Genomic DNA, 26,141 nt, shown 5'->3' on the forward strand with positions numbered 1-26,141 from the left:
AACTTGATGTTATGTCTGAGGTAAAAGTTGTTGTGCCCCAGCCCTTCCTTTGACTCCCACTAAAGTGTCTGAGGCGAAAAAGGTGTTAGAAATTTACTGGAACAGGCTTAATGGAATGAATCCCTGTGAGGACTTCATGTAAAGTTGAACTAGAACAAAGTTTATTTATAATTACTAGAACAAACAACTGGATTCTTCTTTGAGTTACAAAAGCGTATATGGTTATCACAGCACAATCTTCTTGAACGGTTCCTAAGTCCTAACAAGCTTACTGAACTTCCCAACTGGGTATCTATTCTTCGATGTGAGCAAATTCCCTCAGACTCAACCTATCTGTCCACTCAGCGTATCTAGATCCCACTAGAATACTCTGTCCTTTAGAGTGTATAACAACCAGTGTGTTTTTCCCCCACACCAGTTAACAGGCGGCTATTGACCCTCCAGGCCACTCTATAGCCACACCTGCCTTTCAAACACTCTCCCTCAGGAAATCTTCAGCTTACTCAAGAACTACCCTCTCCCTACAGATCTAAAATCCAATCTCTCTCTTCTGCTGGTTAAAACCCTTCTCTCTGTGATATTAAAACCCTTCTCTCTCCCTGACAGAAGCTGCCTGCCTCTTTTCACTGACAGCTCCAGCTCCTCCCATCTGTCCTAGCCAATCCTGGCATAGCTAAATTCCTCCCCTCTGCTGATCTGACTTTCCTTGCATTTCCCTCACCAAGATGGAGGCGGCTCACTGTCTCTAAAAGCTGCGGCCTAGCCAGAAAGGTATGAGTCCATTACAATCTGTATCATAAATCTGTGCTTTTGGTATAGAATAAGTGAGTTTTCATGTAGTACACTTTTCTTTTAATGTTTAATATGTTTTCTTCAGGCTTAGAAGATATTAATGTAAACACTACAAGAAAATATCCTGATTTTTATAGATAAGCAGAGTGAAGAGTGGTATATGGCATATGTTATGTATCTCCCACACTAGAGCTGAAATGGGGAAACTGATGTCATTTTTGGAACGAGCAAGTCAAATATACCCAGAAACATATGATGCTCCAAAAATTGTGCTGGTTACTGTTAATCAACTGATAAGTTTTTCAATGAGTTACTCTTCCAAACCTAGCACTGTTTGTTCCCTGCAGTGATATCCTTCATGAAGGAGAACATCATTTGAATCATGTAGTGACAAATTTCTTATAAGGCATTATTTCCTTCAGTCTAAGGCAGTAGAGTATGTTCAAATGAAGGTAGCCTGATAACTTTATACCCAACCATTCTCTCAAAATTGAAACTCAAACAGCTTACACACACACACATACACATGAATAAAAAGGCAACAAATAGGAGACCATTCTAATTCCTAGGAAGGCCATCCCAAAGTATAAGGAAAACTATTAAGAAGGTCCTTTATCATGTTTCCACCAATCACCCCTTATGGTGTTAGAACTGCGAGCGGGGCCTCTCCTGTGAGTGCCAGGGCCTGGGTAGGTTCGTATGAGAAGATATAGTATGTCAGTCTGGAATTAAGCTGTATGGGATGGGCATGCATGTGCAGTTAAAACCTTTTTGCCAGGGTTAGCCACTTTCTGCGATGTCAGATTGAATTGTATCATATTGGATTATTGCACCATGTTTTATGTAAGACTGCCTGTTCAGAAACTTCCACAAATCCAAAATGCTGCTTATGGGGAACATGTCTCCCCCATCCCCACCTCTGCCACCATCTGTTGAAGTAGCTTCACTGCTACTGATTCATTTCCAGGAAGAATTCAAAGTACTGGTTATGTTCTAGATGGCTTTGAGGCACACTGTCTGAATGCCTATATCTTTTCTATTAACCTACCTGATTTATAATATTTTCAGGTGGAAGTTTTCTTTCTGTTCCCATTCCATTATAGGTATGTTTGGTGATAACAAGAGTGCTTTTTTTTTTTTTGTAGCTACTCCTGATTTATGGAAATCTGTCCCATGGAAATAATAGTTCACCTATCTTTTATTTTTTGAAGCAGGAAATATCAGCATTACATGCTTTTCATCAAATGAGATAGCTGAATTTCTTGAAGTCCACATTTCTATTTCATAGTCTAGAAAATATTAAAGAAGAGAGGTATCAGGTCTCATAAAGGACATTTTCATTCCTACAAAACTTTGGATTGTAATGTATTTAGCAAAAAGAACTATGAAAGGCATAGAGATGTTATCTATTTTTATGAGTTTTCCCATTTATCCCTATTTTATTTGTATATTTTATTGGTTTAATTTTGTATTTTTAACTGAACTACCATCTGCTTTTTGTAACTTTTGTGTGCATCATTTTTAAAAGTTTTACCCTGTTTTTAAAAAGTTTATGAGTTACTGTGAAGTCTGCTTAGAGAGAAAGGTGGAATGTTGAATGAATGAATGAATGAATGAATGAATGAATGAATGAATAAAGGCCAAGTATCCATTTTCTGAAATTCTTGGGACTAGAAGTGTTGGATTTCATTTTTTTTATTTTTAGAATATCTGTATATATGAGATACCTTGGCGATTGGACCCAAGTCTAAACATGAAATTAATTTATAGTTCATATACACCTTATACACACAACCTAAATGTAATTCTATACAATACTTGTAATGATTTTGTTCATGAATCAAAATGTGTGCACTTTGAACCATCAGAAAATAAAGGTATCATCTCAGCCTTTCACTGTGGATAATTTTGAATTTTGGAGCATTATAGATTTCGGAATCCCCTTTTGAAATACAGTGGAGAGACGCATTAGAAAATAACAGGTTTCTAAGGTAGGATACAGTTCATTTCACTATCAATCTTGAGAATAAGAAAATTGACATTCCTGCAAGGAATGAATGTCTTGTTTTATACAAAATTAATATTGAACATTTTCAATGCAAATATATTGAAACTACCAATGCAGAAATACCACATTTGTATGCTTAAAACAGAGCTGTAGAAATGAAACACAAGAAAGTACTTGTGAAGTGAGATATTCTAAGGCAGATTAAGTAATATCATATAATAACCGGCATAAGTAGTAAATTAGTTACAATGCAGGCATATTATGTCTTCAATAACTGTTAGGACAAATATCACTGAAAGCCTAAATTTGATTTTCAGAGAATGATTGCACTCATTTATGCAAATTGAAAGTATCAATTTGGCTCTTAGAAAGAGCTGAGGGGTGGGGGAGGACAATTTCCATAGACAATGGATTTTCCATTTGTAAGGAAAGTAGAGCTCTGCAAAAAAAATATATCCAAAGGATTTCAAGCATTGATTCAAAAGAAAATATTTATTTATTTCTTATATAAAAAGGAAGTAATCATGGATCTCAAAGTATATTTTAATCTTGTGCATCAGAGCCTCCAAAAAGGTTCATTTGCTTCAGAAGAGCTAGAAGGTATTACAAATATGAAAAACCTAGATCACTTATTTAAAGATTGTTTTAGCGTGGTTTGTAACTCCACAAATATGGAAAACACCGAGCTGGAGAAACTGGAGCAGTGCTAATACAGTCAAATTATAAAGAGATTTGAGTATTGGACTATGACTATGGAGTCCAGGGTTCAAAGTCTGAGTCAGTCATTGAAACCCACTGGGTGACATTGGGCAAGTCACTCTTGTCCTCGAGGAAAGGAAAACTGCATCTGGACAAATCTTGTCAAGGAAATCCCATGATAGACACTTCATGCTGTCTACTGGCCCTGGTTGGGAAATAGGAGGGTATAAATAGATATTATGATGCTGATGCTTATACCACAGTAGTTCAGGATGTGTTTGTAAAGCCAAAACAACCCTTTGAGAATTGTTTCTATTGTTTTATTCCTGTCCCTAACTTCATGTTAGGGATTTATGATGGAGATACCAATTGATGTGAAACAAAAACCAGTAGTAACAACTAGGGGTGAGTGAAATGGTAGAAATCCCTACTGATTTTGGTTCGATTTTTGGGAAAAATTGGGACATTTGGGGGGGGGGGGTTGGATGTGTAATTTGAAATCTGGAGTTCCATTTTCATTCCAGGAAGATTCAGTCAATTGGAACCAATGGGGAAAATTTAGAGGCTCATCTCTCTGTCTTTATTGTGGTTATCTAGATAAAACTTGCCACACTTGTAGGACACATTTACTACTGCAAGCTTGTCAAGTTTCAAAACATTTCACTAATCCACTGATTTTTTGGGAAATTTCTAAAAATTTTACCAATAACATTTTAAAAAACACACAAGAGACATTTCTGGAATAAAAAGTCCAAGTAGTGTGTGCCACAAGAGGGGAGGAGAATGGATAGAACAAGGCCTCTGGTTGTCTGATAAACATGACACAGCAAGTGCGGCTGAGTTCACCGCTCAGCCCCGTCACCTTATTATGGAGAGGTTGCTGCTTATGCTTGTAAAACAAACAAACAGTCAAAATACTAATGTGAAAAGTTAGTATGAATCACCAATTTTTTAGCCAAAAGATTAGGCATTCTATTTTTCATTCTGGGAAGGCTCCAAACTGCCAACCCATTTCTGGCAGTTTGGTTGCTGGATCTCCAAAATTATCCAAAATCTGAATCAAGCAGTAGAATTTTGCCTACCCCTAGTAATAACGCAGTCTATGACTGGCTAATCACAGCCCTTCTAAACTTTAGTTGCAACTTTGTACACAGAGCAGTTTGGGTATCTGAACCAACACAGAGAATGTCAGGAAAAAAAACACAACCATGTAACAGACTTTGTGAAAGAAAAAACCAAATGCAATGAATTAATATTGCTATCCACACAAAGACTCAGGGAATAAATATAGTTGTGATTTGGATTGTGAAGTATTAGAGATCTCTTCATCATCATCGTTTCACTATTTCCTGAGTTTCTGACTGATATTCCTGAAGGTATTAAAGAGCAATTTCTGCGATATAATCCATATTAATTTGCAGAAACACCTAAAATGTGTTTGTTGATTAAATATTCTCTTTTCCCATTATGAGATCACTAAGTGGCATGCAGATCAAATGAATTTAAACAATTTAAACAAACTAAATAAAGATAATACATAGTTTTACAGCAGGTATATATACTGCTTTGGATGAAATCAATAAAGACCCAAATGCTCTGGGACAGAGTTAAGCTAATGTTGGTACCAACTTGTCCTTCCTGAGAACTCCAATATTTAAGAAATATGTGGGCTACTGGAATATCATCTGTTAAGGGGGCTATACTTAATTACTATTTCTCCATAGTGGTGAAAAGATCCATCATCCTTAGCATTTTTGTTGAGCAATAAAACATGTTTTTATCTAATGAATAAAATATTTTAAAGGCAAACCACTATTAAATAGTGCTTCACTCTTCTAGGAAATGAAGCCTTACCAATTCTTCAACTCATTCTATCATATATACCACACTAGAGAGAAAAAAAATCCACTTAAAATCTGGTTTCTGCCTCCTACAGAATTCTGAGGTTTGTAGGAGGAGCCTTCAGCAGCTAAACTCCCTAAACTACAAACCCCAGAGTTCTGCAAGAGGCAGAAACTGGATTTTAATTGGATTTTCTTCCCTCTAGTATGATGAGGCCTATATAGACCCAAATCCTACATCCTTTTACTGTAGTATAAATGCATACCCACCAAGTTAACACAGATTCCACACAGGCAACTTATTGTTCAATAGATTTTGTGAATTTAATCACTTTAGAAGTGTACCTTCTCAATCAGTGGTTCTCAACCTGTGGGCCCCCAGATGTTTTGGCCTTCAATTCCCAGAAATCCTAACATTTGGTAAACTGGCTGGAATTTCTGTGAGTTGTAAGACAAAATACCTGGGGACTCACAGGTTGAGAACCACTGTTCTAAATCAAGACTAGTTTCATGTGCCCTTGAAAACCGATTAGTTGTAGTTGGACCATAGTTATGCAGCCTTAGAGCAGAGGTGGCTGGAGGCTTTGACATGGAATGGTGAATATGTTCCAAGTTGCAGTCCAATATTTATATGGATTATCTGAGGTGATCAACCTAATACCCAAATAATTTCTGCACTTCAGATAGCTTTCTTAATGTCTGGAAAAAAACTAGAAGTGAATTACCAGTCTTGCTATCATTAGAGCCACTGTCTTTCACAAACTTTATGTTTTATTATTCACACAATAATTTTTATTATACCATGGCATTACAATAAGATTTATGGTCATTGCCTCAACTAAGCTAATTTAACATAAGAGTACGAAATGCCGCCTCCTCCAGTGCACCTACATTGTAGAATTATTGCAGTTTGACACTACTTTAAGTGGCATTGCTCAGTGCTTTGGAATCATGTAGTTTTATACAATTTTAGTATACTCGGCCAAAGGAACACCAAATCTCAGAATGCCATAGATTGAGCCATGGCAATTAAAGTACTGTCACATTACATTAATTCTGCAGTGTAGATGCACTCCTTCTCTTTCATGTCTTCCTTCTCCTCCTCCTTTGGTCCCTTTACATATATAATACCATGCTAAAATGAAGACTGAATATAGACTGAAATTCTCTGCACATTTACCTGAAAGTGAACCCTAATGGAACTGGTGGAATTCATGACTGAGTAGACATGCTTCTGCCATTCTCCTGCTGAAGTGTGCACTAAGTCTACATCTATTTAGCTTCAAGAGTGCTATAGAATTATGTCCTCAAGACCTATTTGTTGTGCCCGCTTCTTTTCTGTGTATTTGATTTGAACTTCTGAGTAGAACATCCTTAGCATTACATCTAATGAAGACCTCAGGCAATTTAGGTGTAACAAGCCAGAGCCAGCATGAAATCTACTTTCAGAATTCATAATATAACAGGCCAACTTAGCCTGAAAACCTTCCCCTTTACTTGGCTATTTTCAATGTTCTGCCTCTGCTTATTATGAAAGAGCTGTGGAGGCTGACTTCCAAACCTAGGTGAAATTATGCAAGAGAGGTTATCTCATAGCTCTCTAATAACATTTACTGGATATATAAAAGGAGGAGTTATATGTTCATTTTGGAATACCAAAAGTTTCTGCCTTCTGTGTTATTGATGCTACTTGGAAGCTTTCAAGTGCTGGAAAGAAACAAGCAGAATATGAAGACAGCATGCTTTCATGCTGTTGCAAGCCAGGGATTGAAATATTATTTAATAAACGGATATACCAGCCAATTTAGAAGTATCACTGACAAGCTCTGCAGAGATACCCAGGAAATTATTCCACTTATTGGAATCATGATGGCTGAGAATCAAGGCTTTGAGAGCTGCAGATGTATGAATATGGGAGGGCTATGGAATTATTCCAGGCTGTTCCATGGAAAGTGCTCATTCATTCAATTTTAATGTTGTTCTGTAAGATTTTATAAAAACAGAAAAATACAATACAATTTTGGGGGTGTGTTTTTTGTCAGACTGCATAATCTATGCCATTATGCTGCTTATTGCTATTAATTATCTTACTTCAAGGAGTTATACAAATGTTATCCTCTTTTTTATTTCTCACCCAAACCTGCTTAGTGACTTTTAATTTGTATGTATTTAAATATTTATATCTCCTACTTCAAATCAAATTATTGAAACCACATTTCTTACTGTGAATATGAGTATTTACAGAGTGGATTACAAAGGGGAATGTATATGTGTGTGTGTATGCTGTGAAATCAGTGACAGATCAATGATATTAAGCATAATATATTAAGTAACAACCACAATAGCTTAGCAGTGGTGTCCGGCCTTTGCTCTTCCAGATGTTTTGGACTCCAACTCCTAGAAGCCTTGGCCTACCTGTCCTATGGTCAGGAATTCTAGGAGCAGAAGTTCCAAACACCTATAGGATCATAGGTTGGACAGCAGAAGAGAGAAAAGGGGATGGTGATGGCCCATGCAGACAGTGGACTGATCTGCATTGGACCTGGTCATGCTGTCCACACTGTGTCAAAACTCAGGATACTCTTGAGCTTCAGTCAAATTTCAGAGCACCCCCACCCCCCGACTTCTCATAACATGAGGCTATATCAGGTTAACCTGATTCCCTCCGTAATAGAGACCAAAATTGAAAGAGCACTATGAGGACAGACAGAAGTCTCTACTATCAAGTTTGTATAGACAAGCCCTCTGAAGGAGAGAAGAGCAGTCAATATCTGCTGGGTGTAAACACTGTTATCATCCTCCTTTTATTGCATGTCATGCACCATTAGACTGTAAGCCTGAGAGGAAGAAAGTATCAAATGTATGATTTTTGAGTCGCTCTGGGAGACTTTTGGCTGAAAGATTGCGCAAAATGCTGCAAACAAGAAAATAAATAAAATATCTGCACATTTAAGAAACACAATCGCCATCCAGGACTAACAGCCATAAACCTTTGGAGCATTCAGCTACAAGGTTATCCTCTGGGTGAGCCTCAGAGAAACTAGTGTAAATGAGGCTTCTTTGACTTCCTATTCAGGAAGCTGACATCTCTTTTCCTCTGTGCTGTTTCTCAGGTTACACATTCTTTTCCACCTTACTGAGTGTTTAATAAATTAAATACTGCAGGGAATGTGATTATTCCCTAATAGTAACAACCAAGCACTTTGTGAGGCATGGTTTCTGCTAAATCTATCTGTTCCTGTGGATTTACAAGATATTAGTTGTGGCTACCTGTTGATTTTTATACCTTGATTCTTGTTACTAGAGCAGCAAGAAAAACATTGAGTCACAAACATCGGTATGTGTTTTTTTTAATTTAGCACTGTTGTTGTTCATTCGTTCAGTCGTCTCCGACTCTTCGTGACCTCATGGACCAGCCCACGCCAGAGCTCCCTGTCAGCCGTTACCACCCCCAGCTCCCTCAAGGTCAGTCCAGTCACTTCAAGGATGCCATCCATCCATCTTGCCCTTGGTCGGCCCCTCTTCCTTTTGCCTTCCACTTTCCCCAGCATAATTGTCTTCTCTAGGCTTTCCTGTCTCCTCATGATGTGACCAAAGTACTTCAACTTTGTCTCTAGTATCTTTCCCTCCAGTGAGCAGTCGGGCTTTATTTCCTGGAGGATGGACTGGTTGGATCTTCTCTCAGTCCAAGGCACTCTCAGAACTTTCCTCCAACACCACAGCTCAAAAGCATCGATCTTCCTTCGCTCAGCCTTCCCTAAGGTCCAGCTCTCACATCCGTAGGTTACTACAGGGAATACCATGGCTTGGACTAGGCGGATCTTTGTTGCCAGTGTGATGTCTCTACTCTTTACTATTTTATCGAGATTGGACATTGCTCTCCTCCCAAGAAGTAAGCGTCTTCTGATTTCCTGGCCACAGTCTGCATCTGCAGTAATCTTTGCACCTAGAAATACAAAGTCTGTCACGGCCTCCACGGTTTCTCCCTCTATTTTCCAGTTGTCAATCATTCTTGTTGCCATAATCTTGGTTTTTTTGACGTTTAGCTGCAACCCGGCTTTTGCGCTTTCTTCTTTCACCTTGATTAGAAGGCTCCTCAGCTTCTCCTCGCTTTCGGCCATCAGAGTGGTGTCATCTGCATATCTGAGGTTGTTAATGTTTCTTCCAGCAATTTTCACCCCAGCTTTGCATTCATCCAGCCCCGCACATCGCATGATGTGTTCTGCATACAAGTTAAAAAGGTTGGGTGAGAGGATGCAGCCTTGCCGTACGCCTTTCCCAATCTGGAACCAGTCTGTTGTTCCGTGGTCAGTTCTTACTGTTGCTACTTGGTCCTTGTACAGATTCCTCAGGAGAGAGACAAGGTGGCTTGGGATGCCCATCCCACTAAGAACTTGCCACAATTTATTATGATCCACACAGTCAAAGGCGTTAGAATAGTCAATGAAGCAGAAGTAGATGTTTTTCTGAAACTCCCTGCCTTTCTCCATTATCCAGCGGATATTGGCAATTTGGTCTCTCGTTCCTCTGCCTTTTCTAAACCCAGCTTGAACATCTGGCAACTCTCGCTCCATGTATTGCTGGAGTCTTCCTTGCAGGATCTTGAGCATTACCTTACTGGCATGAGAAATAAGGGCCACTGTACGGAAGTTTGAGCAGTCTTTTGCATTTCCCTTTTTTGGTATGGGGATATAAGTTGATTTTTTCCAGTCTGATGGCCATTCTTGTGTTTTCCATATTTGCTGGCAAATGGCATGCATCACCTTGACAGCATCATCTTTTAAGATTTTAAACAGTTCGTCTCCTGCTGCCTTGTTGTTAGCAATGCTTCTTAAGGTTCATTCAACCTCACTCCTCAGGATGTCTGGTTCTAACTCATTCACCACACCGTCAAAACTATCCTCAATATTATTATCCTTCCTATACAGATCTTCTGTATAGTCTCGCCACCTTCTCTTGATCTCTTCAGCTTCTGTTAGGTCCCTGCCATCTTTGTTTCTTATCATACCAATTTTTGCCTGAAATTTACCTCCAATGTTTCTAATTTTCTGGAAGAGGTCTCTTGTCCTTCCTATTCTGTTGTCTTCTTCCACTTCCATGCATTGCTTATTTAAAAATAGTTCCTTATCTCTTCTGGCTAACCTCTGGAATTGCGCATTTAACTGGGCATATCTCCCCTTATCCCTGTTTCCTTTTTCTTTCCTCCTTTCTTGGGCTACTTCCAGTGTCTCAGCAGACAACCATTTTGCCTTCTTGGTTTTCTTTTTCTTTTTCTTTGGGACGTACTTTGTTGCCGCCTCCTGAACAATGTCTCGGACTTCTGTCCATAGTTCTTCTGGGACTCTGTTTATTAAATCTAGTCCTTCAAATCTGTTCTTCACTTCCACTGTATATTCGCTAGGAATGTTAGTGAGATCATATCTAACTGGTCTGTGTATTTTCCCTGATCTCTTTAGTTTTATTCTAAATTGGGCAATAAGAAGTTCGTGATCTGAGCTACAGTCAGCCCCAGGTCTTGTTTTCACCGACTGGATGGATGTCCGCCACCTTTGGCTGCAAAGGATGTAGTCAATCTGATTTCGGTGTTGACCGTCTGGAGAGGTCCATGTGTAAAGCCGTCTTTTAGGTTGTTGGAAGAGAGTGTTTGTTATACACAGCGAGTTTTCCTGGCAAAATTCTATCAGCCTGCGTCCTGCTTCATTTTGTTCTCCCAGACCATGCTTGCCTGTGATCCCTGTTGTCATTTGACTTCCCACCTTGGCATTCCAGTCTCCTGTAATGAAAATAATGTCTCTTTTTGGTGTATTATCCAGTAGTTCCTTCAGATCCTCATAGAACTGATCTACTTCTGCTTCTTTAGCAGCTGTGGTTGGGGCATATATTTGGATCACTGTAATGTTGAAAGGCTTTCCTTGCACTCGAATTGAGATCATTCTGTCATTTTTTGGGTTGTATCCAAGCACCGCTTTAGCTAATTTCTTATTAATTATGAAGGCTACTCCATTTCTTCGATGTTCCTCTTGTCCGCAGTAGTAGATCTGGTGGTCATCTGATGTGAAGTGGCCCATTCCAGTCCATTTCAGTTCGCTGACCCCCAGAATGTCTATCTTTAGTCTTGACATCTCATCAATAACAACATCCAATTTGCCCTGGCTCATAGATCTTACATTCCAGGTTCCTATGGTGTGTTGATCTTTAGAGCATCGGATTCGTCTATTAATGATGTTATTGCCGCGTCTCTTGTGGTTATTACTCTAATAATGGTTATGTGGGGGGGCATTTTTATCCAGTTATTCAGATAAGCAGAGACACTAGAGAAATGTCTAATTCAGTTTTTTTAGTCCTTTTATAGTAGACCCATGGAATCAATGGCCATTTATTTGAAGTCAATATTCACATATAATATTCTGATTCAGTGGGCCTGCTCTGGCTGGGATTTCAGCCAATGCATTTAAATTCAGTCTATTGTGTAGACTGAAGGAGATGGCTTGAATCCAACATACCTTGACAAATTATAGTATGAAATTAGCCTTATCTATGGAGGAAGAACACTCATCAAAGGTTGTCCCTCTCCTTACAGCTCTCTCATAATATTTAAATCTATCCCTGATATTGGTCTTCACTCTGTTGGTTATGTGAGTTGTGATATTGCTCTGAGTAGAAATTTTACACAACAATGTTCTTAATATTGTTACCCTTCCACTGTTGCGATTTTGGAAGTGAGTATCAACCTATACACTATGTTGTGCGAAATGGATTGCAGTAGGAAAAGAAGAACACATCACAAATGAATGTATTCATTCAAGGAAAGCTCTTGGGAGTTCTCTCAGGGTCCTTACAGAGAGCCCCATATTTCAGGTTTTCCATGAGGGGCAAAAAAACTCGGGACCTGAGAGAATGTCCACACAGACTTTTCACCAGTCTCATTTCTTGAGGGGCTGACCAAGGGCAAGATGGTTGGATGGTATCCTTGAAGTGACTGGCTTGACTCTGAAGGAGCTGGGGATGGTGATGGCTAACAGGGAGCTCTGGCGTGGGCTGGTCCATGCGGTCACAAAGAGTTGAAAACGACTGAACAAATAAACAACAAAATTTCTTGTAATGCCTAGAGAAACTTGTCATAAGATTGACCCTCCAAAATGTCATGTATGAAAACATGGACATCTGCAAAGCACTTGTAGAATAAAGTGGGACAAAAACAGATTAAGCAGGACTGTCCCTATCAAATTGGGACATGTCATGTCTGGTAGATTTGATTCCTAGCTCTTGTATATCTGGAAAACTTCGAACACATAATGAGATTTGACTCACTGGTTGTCTGAATGCCCAATCACTATCTCCTGAAGCAGTTACTATACTCCCAACTCAGGAATGGAAAACAGAATGTCGATAAACAGGAGAAGAAATTTAAATATGGTCTTAAAGCTAACCTTTAAAAATGTGGCATGGACACTGAGAACTGGGAAGCCCTGGTCTTTGAGTGCTCTAACTTGAGGTTAGTTGTTACCAGCAGTGCTGTGGAATTCAAAGAGGCACAAATGAAGGGTGAAAAAGAGAAGCATGCCAAGAGGAAGGCGTGTCAAGCCAACCCAGACCATGATCGCTTTCCACCTGTAAACAGATGCCCTCACTGTGGAAAAAATATGCGGATCAGGAATAGGGCTCTACAGTCACCGACATGTCCACCACCAAGACACTACACTTGGAAGGCAACGGACAATGAGGGATCACTTAAGTAAGTAATCCCTCTGTTCCCAGGTCTCACAATGAAGAGCTGACATCAAACATAAATTGGAATTAGGTTCTTGTGGGTTTTTTCCCGGGCTATAGAGCCATGTTCTAGAGGCATTTCTCCTGACGTTTCGCCTGCATCTATGGCAAGCATCCTCAGAGGTTGAGAAGGTCTGTTGGAAGTAGGAAAAATGGGTTTATATATCTGTGGAATGGCTGGGGTGGGGCAAGGAGCTCTTCCCTGCTGCAGTTAGGTGTGAATGTTTAGCTGATCACCTTCATTAGCATTTGAAGGCCTGCCTGAGTCTGGGAAAATCTGTTGCTAGGAGGTGTTAATCTGTGCCTAGTTTTTTCCTCTCTGTTGTTTAGCTGTTATAATTTTAGAGTTTTTTAATACTGGTAGTCAGATTTTGTTCATTTTCATGGTCTCTTCCTTTCTGTTGAAATTGTCCACATGCTGGAAACAGCAACCAAAAAGCCCACGATATGTTTCAGATATGTGGATGACACCTTCACCATTTGGAGCCATGGAGAAGAAGAACTCAACAGGTTCCTGGACCATCTTAACAGCATCCACCCAAACATCCAGTTCACCATGGAAAAAGAAAATGAAGGAAGACTGCCTTTTCTAGATGTCCTAGTCATCCGCAAACCAGATCAACAATTGGGTCACACCCTCTACAGAAAACCCTTAGACACAGATAGATATCTACATAAAAACTCCAACCATCACCCAAGTCAAAAAAGAAGCACCATTAAAGCCTTGGCAGACCGTGCAAAAAGAATCTGCGAACCCCACCTCCTCCAAGATGAACTGAACCACCTCAACTGGGCTCTCCAGGCCAATGGATACTCCACCTCAGACATCAGAAGAGCTGCAAGACCAAGAACAAGCCGCAAGAGTAAAGATGAAGATCCACCCAGAGGAAAAGTGTTCCTGCCATACATCAAGGGAACCACTGATCGCATAGGGAAGCTGATGAGGAAACACAACATACAAACAATCTACAAACCCACCAAGAAAATCCAACAAATGCTATGTTCAGCAAAGGACAAGAGGGATTCTCTCACCTCTGCCGGAGTCTACCGTATACCATGCAGCTGTGGACAAGTCTACATAGGGACCACCAAACGCAGCACCCAGACATGCATCAAGGAACATGAAAGGCACTGCAGACTACTTCAACCAGAGAAGTCAGCCATAGCAGAGCACCTGATGAACCAGCCTTGACACAGCATATTATTTGAGAACACAGAAATGCTGGACCACACCAACCACCACCATGTCAGACTACACAGAGAAGCCATTGAAATCCACAAGCATGTGGACAATTTCAACAGAAAGGAAGAGACCATGAAAATGAACAAAATCTGGCTACCAGTATTAAAAAACTCTAAAATTATAACAGCTAAACAACAGAGAGGAAAAAACCAGGCACAGATTAACACCTCCCAGCAACAGATTTTCCCAGACTCAGGCAGGCCTTCAAATGCTAATGAAGGTGATCAACTAAATATTCACACCTAACTGCAGCAGGGAAGAGCTCCTTGCCCTACCCCAGCCATTCCACAGATATATAAACCCATTTTTCCTACTTCCAACAGACCTTCTCAACCTCTGAGGATGCTTGCCATAGATGCAGGCGAAACGTCAGGAGAAATGCCTCTAGAACATGGCTCTATAGCCCGAAAAAACCCACAAGAACCTAGTGTTTCCAGCCATGAAAGCCTTTGACAATACATAAGTTGGAATGTTTCAGCAGTTAAGATTAACTACATTCAGATGTGTGCTTTTGCCAAACAAAATGGGGAAAATGAAGGTAAAAAAATAGGGTTGAACTAATTAGGAAAAGAATGGAAATGTGCTGTTTAAATTCTAAACACATGTGAGTGCCTGCTTTATCAAAAGATGCATGGATGTTTGGCATTTGTGGCACAAACAGGTAGCTAAGGTAACAACTGTATTCCTATGCCTTCATTTATTATTACTTCTCCAGTTAAAAACGGAGGCCTAGTAGTCCTGCTTGCAATCCTTCAGATATTAATTGGTTTTCTTCTACCTAATTTTCCATTTATTAATAATGTACAAAAATTGGCCAAGCACTTTAGGACTACATGTGGCTGACTGATAAAAGGAACAGGAGATTTTCACTTGATGTTGGAATGCTTAATTATTTAAAAGGCAAATGGGCAGGGAGCTTGGAGCGCAGCAATAATCATTTGGTAATAACTAATAAATCCTAGAAAATGTGTGAGCAATATGAACCAGGGTGATTTATAATTGGCATTCTGGTAGTGGAAATGCTTTTCCTCAGCACTGCTTGAGTGTAGGGAGGAAATGAGTAGATGAGTGTAGGAGGAGTATTTTGTGTTTCTTTGGATGACTGATGCACTAGACTATGAGTACAATAATGACAAGACTTGAAGATGATATCCTGCTACCTTACTGCCCACGTATTCACTGCCTATTCTCTGTAACTTCTCGGTCATTTCCCATCTGCTGTTCTCACTTCCATCGTTCTTATACATCCTTCCTGTAGCTAAGTCTGTATAAAGGTGTCCTTCTTCAGATTAAGGCACACTGTGTGAAATGAAATGGCAATCAAGCCCACCTGTGCTAACATGGCACAAGTTATCTTTGAAGACTCTCTGTCCAAAATGTCTTCCTCTTATTCTTCAGAGTGAAGCATTTGCAGCTCAAAGGGCTCAGAAAAAAACACACTGAGAGTTTGACAGGAGGTTGGACTGGATGGCCATTGTGGTCTCTTCCAAATCTATGATTCTATGAGTTTCTTTTGGGGATTATGTTGTCATTGTTATGTGCCTTCATTTCTTACTTTTGGCAAATATCAAAATAGTAAAACTGATCACCTACCTACTCAGATCAGAAGAGGATTTGCCAGGACTCTATGAAAAACTCACCTGGCTTCTTCTCAGTGGTGGTATTTGGCACAAAGTAGACTGCAAGGCTCTCTGTAGGAGTTGTGCACATTCTCTTCGTCCTCTCTCTCAATCTCTCTCTCTCTCTCTGTGAGTGAGATACTCGTCACCTTTGCACACAACCACTTGAAGTGGATGATCCATCCTGTCTGATAGACTTTCGTTAATAAAGTAACAGCATCTGAATTTCACAAAATAGTCAGCAGAGGGAGATGTTTACTTTCAAATAGATATATTCATTTTGCATTTCAGCTTTTTTTTAAAAAAAAACCCTCTTATCAGAGGAGTGAAATGGGATTGCAAACCCCTTTACCAGCTGAATTTAGAAAAGTCAACTCTAAACATAATAATTTCATTTTTGAAAATACAAAACGAGTCACTTGTTCCTTTCTTGTGCATCTACTTTTTTGTCTCATATGATGTGTCTTGTAGAACATACTTCTTGCTCTGTGCATATCAAAATAAGTTCATGTCATAATAGTGATATTGTTAATACACTATGATTAAATAATCATTTTTTTTCATAATATTTAACTATTTTTAGAATCCTCAATATTCTATCAATGCCCAAAAATAGCCGATTCTTCAAAAACATGGACAGAAAAAAATACAATGCTTTCAATGAAATTGATATCGCCAATCTCATATGAGATCAGTTGTGGTGACTAAAAAGAGTGCTCTGAGATTATTCCAGAGTCTTTCAGTCATCCTAGAAATGGAAGTCCCATCTACACTGCCTTGATGGTTAGTGTAAACTCATGCAATGCAGATTGGACCACATTGAGCCTAAACTGCCATATAATCCCGTTTGATGCAGTTAATCTGCATTCTTTTTCCCATATCATTTTTATTGCAAAGATATGATGAATGGGGAAGGGTAGAAGAGTTGATATAGAACATTTTTAACATCTTACATCTTCACCTCCTTCCATTGTTATCAAATACAAAAAGGTTTCTATGATGCTAAAAACGAAAAAGAACATTTCCAATCTAAAACAGAAGGATAGAAAAGTGAGTGTGCATTGTTTTGAAATAAAGGAGACAAAAAAGGTGAGAAATAGAAAGCCCTAACTACTACTTCATACCCAGTCTCTACTGTCTTGTTCATAACAAAACAAAAATCTGTCTTTTTGTCATAAATCTTCCTATTTCTGGTAGATTAACTTTCCATAATTCTTTAGATATCAGTGAGTTTCCTGTAATTCTTGTCACCAACTTCTCTATTTTTTCTTGTTATTTCTATATTCCTGTTCAACTAATTTTCCCTTATGCTTCAAAAAAATCTAATATTTTCATTTTCTTTTCTTCTTTTGAATATTCAGTAAAAGGCTGCCATTCTTCAGATTTGGAAGGATCTGGTGATTATATAAGCCTAGTCAGTTTGCCCATCTCTGCCATAGTTGTCCATCTTTGCCATATCCAACATTTTTGTAATCCATAAATCTTGGGTGGGAATTTCTTCTTGTTTCCAACAATAAGCATAAATAATCCTTGAGGCAGTTACCATGTATAAAAAGAGTATCAAAGAGTATCAAAGAGTAGTGTTGAATTTGTAATTCTCAACAGAAAGGCTTCTGACTCCAGTAGTACTTTAATGTTTTAGATGTTTTCAATGTTCTTTTTCTTTTGATTTAGGACATGTTCACCACATATGGTAAAAAGTTCCTTCTTTTTGATGACATTTCCAACAACCATTTTTTAAAAAAAAAATGGTTCCATCTGCTAATCCTTTTAGCATCATGTACCATCTATACATCATCTTGTAGAAATTTTCGCATAGTTCATAACATCTTGTGAATTTAATCTTTGCATTTCACTTCTTTTCCCATTTCTCTAGATAGATATTATGGCACACATTCTTTGAGCCTTAAATCATAAGTCTTTAATTAGATATACTTATGTGTCTAATTTTAATAATATTTTAATATATAATAGACTTTTGCAATTTTATTTTCCTTAGACTTTAAAAAATATTACCTATTTCAATACTTTTTTGATTCTGAAATGGCATTCTGAAACTGTATTATATGGCAGTGTAGTTTGAGCCTGAGAGAGAAAAGTTGTTCCTTTTAATCATCAGCACAATAGATCATGAGAAAGTGTTTTCATACAACAATGTAACCTGATGTACATGGAAAATCCTGGATGTTGACTAATAATCAACTATCACAACATGGTGGTACCTCTCAGCTAATGAGATGTCTTTAGTTAGTTCTGCACCTTGTTAGCTGAGAGTTACCACCATGTTGTGATAGTTGATTATCAGTCAACACCCAGGCTTTTCTATTTAAGTTATCATATAATGCTAGTCTGTCTTTCTCTTTTGTCCATATTAGCCTTTGGGTGAAATGATTTGAAAATATTACAACTGATGGCTATGACAAAGACTGTCAAAGAGACTGATTGTCAATGGGCCAATTGAGTCGTTCATGCTTTCTTATTGGGACGTCACTTAAAGACCTTTTTTCTTGAGTGTTAGAAATCAGAGTTTTCAGAGTATGATTCCAATCACACAGTTGCTGATATAAAGTGTGTGTATGAATATACAAAAAGCAGGCTGTTTTGAGGCAGAGGCAGAGATGAATGAGAGTTCGGTGAAAGCTGGGAACAGCTGAAAGCAGAGAGCAGACTGGATTCTATTAGATGCTAGTGAGGCATAAAGTGCCAGCAGTGTACTTATCCTAGAAGTCTGGAAATGCAACAGCTATAACTTGAGTGATGATGCAGTGGAACTGTTCTTGTGAAGCTCCATGGCCCATCATAGAATCATAGAGTTGGAAGAGACCTTGTGGGTCAGTCAGTCCAACCCCCTGCCAAGAAGCAGGAAAATCGCATTCAAAGTATCCCCGACAGATGGCCATCCAGCCTCTGTTTAAAAGCCTCCAAAGAAGGAGCCTCCACCACACTGCTGGACAGCTCTCACAGTCAGGAAGTTCTTCCTAATGTTCAGATTCATCGCCTTTCTTGTAGTTTGAAGCCATTGTTCCGTGTCCTGGTCTCCAGGGCAGCAGAAAACAAGCTTGCTCCCTCCTCCCTATGACTTCCTCTCACATATTTATACATGGCTATCATGTCTCCTCTCAGCTTTCTCTTCCTCATGCTAAACATGCCCAGCACTTTAAACCACTCCTCATAGGGCTTGTTCTCCAGACCCTTGATCATTTTAGTCACCCTCCTCTGGACACATTCCAGCTTGTCAATATCTGTCTTCAATTGTGGTGCCCAGAATTGGACACAGTATTCCAGGTGTGGTCTAACCAAGGCAGAATAGAGGGGTAGCATTACTTCCCTGGATCTAGAAACTATACTCCTATTGAAGCAGGCCAAAATTCCATTGGCTTTCTTTGCTGCCACATCATATTGTTGGCTTATGTTTAACTTGTTATCCACAAGGACTCCAAGATCTTATTCACACTTACTACTCTCGAGCCATGTGTCCCCCATTCTGTATTTTTGCATTTCATTTTTTCTGCAAGCTTGATGATCATGCCGTCGAACACTTCATCTAAGTCATTAATAAAGATGTTGAACAGGACCCTGCAACACTCTGCTCGTCACTTCTTTCCAGGATGAAGAAGAAGCATAGGTATGCACCCTCTGGGTTCATCCACTTAACCAATTACAGATCCACCTAACCGTAGTTTTGTCTAGCCCACACTGGACTAGTTTGTTTGCTAGAAGGTCATGGGGGACCTTGACAGTGGCTGTTTGAATCCAGGGTGTGAAGTGTTGGGCAAGGTGATACTGGCAGGTCCCTTGCATACTTATGATGTCATACCATTGTGACATTTAAATTAATGTAAATCACCAGCAGGATTCTGGACTACAATTGAAAGTTTGCATATGCTTTCAAGCTGTTGATTTATTGTGACCCCATGATTGTCATGGGATTTTCTTAAGGCAGAGGATACTCAGAGGTGGTTTTGTTAGTTCCTCTGAAAAACAGTCTACAATATATAGTATTTTGGGTGGTCTCCTATCCAAGTACTAATCAGAATTGATCCTACTTAGCTTCCAATATCAGACACTGGTGCTTTTAGGGTATACATGAAGTGAAACAGCACAGATGAAACCTGATAGTAGTATATGTGTTATTGACTTCCATTTATATTTTACTCATATGTATGTTTGGAAATGAAATATCCTAAAGCTCAAATAATATATCTCCTAAAGGAACTCAACTGAGTGTGAGCTTTCTACCATTAAAGCTCCACCTACACCAATGATTTAATGCAGACAAAAATGCCCACCAAAGCATGCAAAGCATGCAACCAGACAAAAAAAAAAAACATCCACCAAAGCATGCAAAAGAAAGCCCTTAATGTGTATCAATGCTCTGTGGCTTGCATAATCACCATCCAGGTTCAAATTAGTTACAAGATTTTTTTTAATGTATGTAATCATCTGCACCTGTTTGAAACTGCATAAAGTGGTCAGTGTGGATTGAGCCTAAGAGAAGTGTAGTCTGCCTATTAGGGAGCTCTTTGCATATGGATGATACCCAGCTCTATATTCTGTGTTCAGATGATCTCAGTCTTGTCTTGGTTCTCATCTGGAAGTGATCATGACTGGATACTTAGAAATATATGTGGGGCATTTTAAAATCCAGATTTTTCAAAATGAAGGGGACTGTAACACCAAATTTTGAATTTTATGCCTTCCTCCTTGCCAGGAAATTAGATTGTTAATAATAATAGGCTCTTTTTCATGACTGCTTCTTAAGTCTGGAAGTTGATGTGTGGTAGAACCATAGAATTTTAGAACTGAAAGAGACTACAGGGGCCATTCAGTCCAACCCACTGCCATACATGCCCAGCAAATTATCTTGGCTTAAAAACCTCCGGAGAATGAGATTCTTCCATGCTCAGAGGAAGCATATTCCACTGCTGAACATACTTTAACAGTTATTCCTAATATTCAGGTAGATTCTCTTCTCCTACTATTTGAACCCATTACTCTGTGTTCTGATATCTAGAACTGCAGAAAACAAATTCTCTCCCTTCTCAGACTTCTTTTCTTCAGGCTAAAGATATCCATCTCCCTTAGCTGTTCCTCATAGGCTTGGCTTCCACACCTCTAGTCATTTTGCTTGCCCTTCTCTGGACATGATCTAGTTTGTCAGTATCCTTGTTGAATTGCGATGCCTGGAACAGGACATACTATTCCAGGTAATCAAGAACAATAAAATCTACTTGATTTGGTTGAATATAATGGGAAGATTAGAACCTTCTCTCACTGAGTTATCAAGCAGTATTGTCACAATGTTGTTATCTCCCTTTTTCTGGTCTGTTCTGTATAAACACTTGTCCATGGATTAGGTTTCCTGCATGATTTGGAATCTTCCTTTTGCAGGGATCCATTTTTGGGCACATATATGTTCATGAAACTGATAAATGGATAGAGAGGTAGAGAAGTTTGAAATAGAAACAGTGATTGTGATGTGCTACCCCCTTAATATAATTATGTTTATAATTAGAAGGTACACCCCACCCCTAACTGAAAAATAGTGATACTTGTTTCATGTCTCAAAACTCTTGTGATGTAATGTCATGTGGTTTAGATCTTTTTAGAAGTAAAGTCTTCAATCAACAATATAGGAGCATATCTACAGCAGCAAGTTAACCTGATATAAATCTGCCCTGGAGAAACCTGATATCCAGCATATATATTGAATTTGGAGCCATTATCTAGACAACTTGGGAAATGCATCTGCCTTGATGAGCTGTCACCTCCTTTATGTTCCCGCCATCAGCTCCTAGCTGACCACTGACCTCAATTCAAGCATCTAGTCACCATGGTCATATCTTGTCAGAATGGGGCACCCAAATGATATCATCAGAGGTGACTGAGGAACTCTGTGGCCATAAGCAAAATCCATCCCTTCTTCCTTCTGATGGACAACAATTCAGACTGAATTAAACCAATCTAGCTATCCAGACTTTCCTGAAACCCCAGGATAGTCCATAGTTCCAAACAAACTCCAGAATATCCCCTGACTTTGCCTGAAGTAGGCCAATGTTGGAGTACAGCTGAAAAACCTGGAGTACTTACTAGAAGCTACTCTGCGTTATGAAGACTGTCACTGATCAATTCATGCTGAGTATAGGTTTCTGGCTCTTCCTAAATGGCCACGTACTGTAAACCCCATTCTGGACCCCATTCACTCTCTATAGGAAACTTTCAATAGGATCCACCAGTGAACAGGAAGGTTCTATAGGAGGATTTATCTAGCTTATTCAAATGCAGTTGAAAAGCTTTACCTGTAGAAAAGACCAGGAATAAAAAGCCACAGGTCAGATACAGAACCTTACGGCTTACTTCACACTGAACTGCTTTGACATCAGATACCTCTTGATTCTGACTTGAGAACCCTGAATCTTGTTTGAGGTTGAGAGCAGGACATTCTTATTGCCTGCTTTAGCTGTATTATGCTGGTTGTGATTCTGAAATTTTGCCATCAGTCTCTGATAGCTCATCATGCCTTGCTCTGAGTTTTTATCATCCCACATTGGTTCCAATTTAAAGCCTTGCTCTGTCCACCTTTTGTCAGCCACTGCTTCACTGTAGTGGCGACAATAATAAAAAACAGTATGGGTGATAACAGGAGTTGCCATCACATATAGAGATTGCCACAGAATGTTCTAGTTGATGCCAATGCCCCTGCGGAGGATATTTCCCACCTTCTATAATTGCCCAATTTGAACACATATTGATAGAGCATGTCCAAATGCTATTATACAATACCATCTATTTCCCATGCCAACTTATAGATATATAAGGCCTTCATTGTTACAGGTGAAGATTAAATTCATAATTCTTTCTTTGGCTAAAGTTTTCCATTGCCATTTTTTTTCTTTTCATAAAAGAGTGTTGCATTAACATTGAAACCCTAGGGTGACCTACCTGAAGCTTATGGGAGATGAGTTAGAAACCCAGCTGCTTATTGCCATAGGATTAATACAGTCATCCTCATATTCTCCTCATGAAAGCTCCTTCAAGGCACTCCTTGGCAATGAGATAAAAAATGAAATTCACTTAGTTACACTTTAGCTACAAAGGCACACTTATTTTCCTGAAGCAGGAGTTTGTCTTGAATTCAGATGTACCATTCCAGGAGAACACATATGCTAGTTTCATACTGAATCAGTCCAATCAGTGAATAATAATTTTAATAAGAATATGTGTGGCAAAGACAGCTTCATTTGCATGTCAATACTTCAGCTAGGAGTGCAATTACAGAGTGTGATCATGATCACAGATACCAAATAAACAAGCTGGAAAACAATTATAAAGTTAATGTTTCAATGTCAACAGAATTCAATCATAGTCCACAGGTGAATGGTTAAGCTGAAAAGCTCCCCCCATCCTGGCTAAAAAGATCATCTTATATCTGCCATATTTTCAGTGTGAAAAGGAGCCCCCGGTGGCACAATGGATTAAAGCTTTGTGCCAGCAGGACTACTGACTGACAGGTTAGTGATTCAAATCTGGGGAGTGGGGTGAGCTCCCGTCTCAGCTCTAGTTCCGCATGCAGGGACATGAGAGAAGCCTCCCACAGGATGGTTAAAAACTAGGGCTGGGCGGTTTCGTTCGTTAATTTCGTAATTCGTTATTAGTTCGTTATTTTTTTTATAACGAAGCGATATTGAAACATTCAGGAGCAACTAAAAAATGAAACGAATTTTTCCAATTCGTTTCATAATTGTTTGGTAATTGTTTGGTAATTGTTTCGAAATTGTTTCGTTATTATTTCGTTATTATTTCCGTATGTCTGGTGCAAGTCTTATAGTCGTTGTTTGTTTTATCAGTGATAAAAAAATAAATTGTCACACCAACAGTCAACAACACAGGGAGAGGGAAGCTTCAGAAGTTCCCCCTGTCCCATTTGGAGGGTTTTTTAGCATATTGCGCAATCACGTCCGCCATTAACGAATCGATTCGTTATTGTTTCGAAATTGTTTCGTAATTTCCGAAATTTTGTAAATATCGAACTTTTTTAAAGAAAAATTTCGGAATTCTTTTAAATAACGAAACGCAAAAACCCCCTAAAAATGAATCGAATTTAGAAACAAATTTTTCTGTGGTTGGACAGCCCTATTAAAAACATCAAAACATTGGGTGTCCCCTGGCAACATCCTTGCAGACGACCAATTGTCTCACACCAGTAGTGACCTGCAGTTTCTCAAGTCCCTCCTGACATGAAAAAATGTGTGAAATAGAGAGAGAAGGTATAGAGTTTTTGAAACCTGCTTATTTAATCCCCAAAGTCATCAAATGCCAACTATTAGAGAAAGCAGCCTAAACGGCCTAAAAGCATCAGATAACACTTCTCCAAAAAGCAACACAAGGTTAGGTCTGGTTTGTCCTTGCATGCAAAATTGCCAATGAATACAAAGTTCTTTAGGATACATTTCAAAGTAAGTACTGGCAGAGTATTCCTTGCCTATGAAAACACTAAGATTTCCCAGAATTTGAGCAGCTATTCCTTCTCTCTAAATAGGTGCCAAGGGTGAAAGATGGATTAGCATATGATAAAGGATACTATTTTTCATTTTCATTTGGGTAAGTTTTTTTTAGTGAGTAATGTAATGCAAATATTGATTAATGCCCTCTTTGAATTCAAATGAATGTCTTGTTTTTGTTGCAGAATAAATAAAAATAAGGGTCATTTAAAAAAGGTTTTCTTGTAAATATAACAGTCTCTCTTTTTATCATTATTAAATTTCCCATCCCAGATAATTCCTAAAAATGTCAAATAAAGAATAACAGACATCTTAGGACATTGTCTGAACACATCCTCTTTCATAATCCAAAGAAGGCATTTTCTCAGATCTATCAGATTTTGCTGCATGTTAAAAAGGATAATCCTCCATACCTGGTAATACAGGTAATCAATTTACACTCTGTGATCTCTGTGAAAGAATGAAGCTTATTACACATACTAATTTGTAAATATGCTATAATGTCCACCTTGCAGGAAAATCATTTCCATATCACATTCTAATGGCCCCTTATAATATTATCTAACAACAACCTCATGAGATGTGTACTTCCAGTATGTTTGGTGGTTTTATACTATACTCAGGGATGTATTTAGAATGCAAGGCAGGATATGCCCCTGGCAGCCCTTTCCCAGTCTGATAAGCATAGTCTTGAATATAGTCTGAGAGATTTTCTTTGTATTTCCTCTCTGCAGTTTTTTTTAAATCTTTTTCATATATGTTTGGAATCCTTTGCACACTGAAATAACTATGATTATCTCCTGTTTTGAAAAATATTAATAAACTTATTTTTAAGATAAGCAAACTCACATATAGACACACACAGAGAGAAAGAGAGAGAGAGAGAGAGAGAGGGAGGATGGGAGAGAGGGAGGGGGAGAGAGGGAGGGAGGGAGAAATGCATCTGAGTAAGAACCAAAATGAATTATAATAACTCCGATGTGACCTGCTATACTATTTTCTTTCTCTCCTTTTTTTTAAAGGGAAAAAGTCAGAAACACATTGGGTGGAGCTTCAACCTCCAAGAGTGTCTTTATCACAGAGCCTTTTTGGATGTTCTCATCAACAGTTTGAAGTGAAGTGTTGTCAGACACACATTTCTCCCCTCCTTCCCTCTCCTCCCACCCTGATTTCTGTTCTTTTCTTCAGATGCCACTGAGGCTTATCATTCCCGAACTTCTGCTTCTGCTATCTCAAAAGCTCTTGAGAAGTGTGGATAACATTTTGAGCAGAACAGGGTCATGATGGGAAACATAATGGCTTTTGGAAATAGACCCTTTTCCTCTTGCTCTCCACGTTTACTGGTACCATTTTTTTTCTTCCAGTTTTTCCAGAATTGCATTTGCTGTTCAGGGGCTCCTCTTCAGTTACTAGCATTACAGTTAGAACTATAATAGGAAGGTTTCAATATCAATATCTTATTTATCAACATACTCGCGCCATGTTATTAGTTCTTTTTGAGGGTCATGAAGAGATTTTCCCAGGATGAATTGTTTGCTTCCTGAGATTAAAAAATGTAGTGAATCCAGCTAGAGCAGGCATGGGCAAACTTCAGCTTTCCAGATGCTTTAAAAATCAACTCCTACAATTCCTAACAGCCGGTAAGCTGACTGGGATTTCTGAGAGTTG

General features: G+C 38.9%; 1 long non-coding RNA gene across 1 annotated transcript; it reads left to right on the top strand.

Annotated features, from left to right (window-relative positions):
* Positions 1 to 718: 718 nt before the first annotated feature.
* On the top strand, positions 719 to 26,107 carry LOC137096642 (uncharacterized). The gene is made up of 3 exons (XR_010909573.1): positions 719 to 771; positions 24,512 to 24,573; positions 25,496 to 26,107. It is a non-coding gene; the product is annotated as an uncharacterized lncRNA (long non-coding RNA).
* Positions 26,108 to 26,141: the final 34 nt, after the last annotated feature.

The sequence above is a fragment of the Anolis sagrei genome, chromosome 3 (assembly GCF_037176765.1).
Source record: "Anolis sagrei isolate rAnoSag1 chromosome 3, rAnoSag1.mat, whole genome shotgun sequence".
Lineage (NCBI taxonomy): Eukaryota > Metazoa > Chordata > Lepidosauria > Squamata > Dactyloidae > Anolis > Anolis sagrei.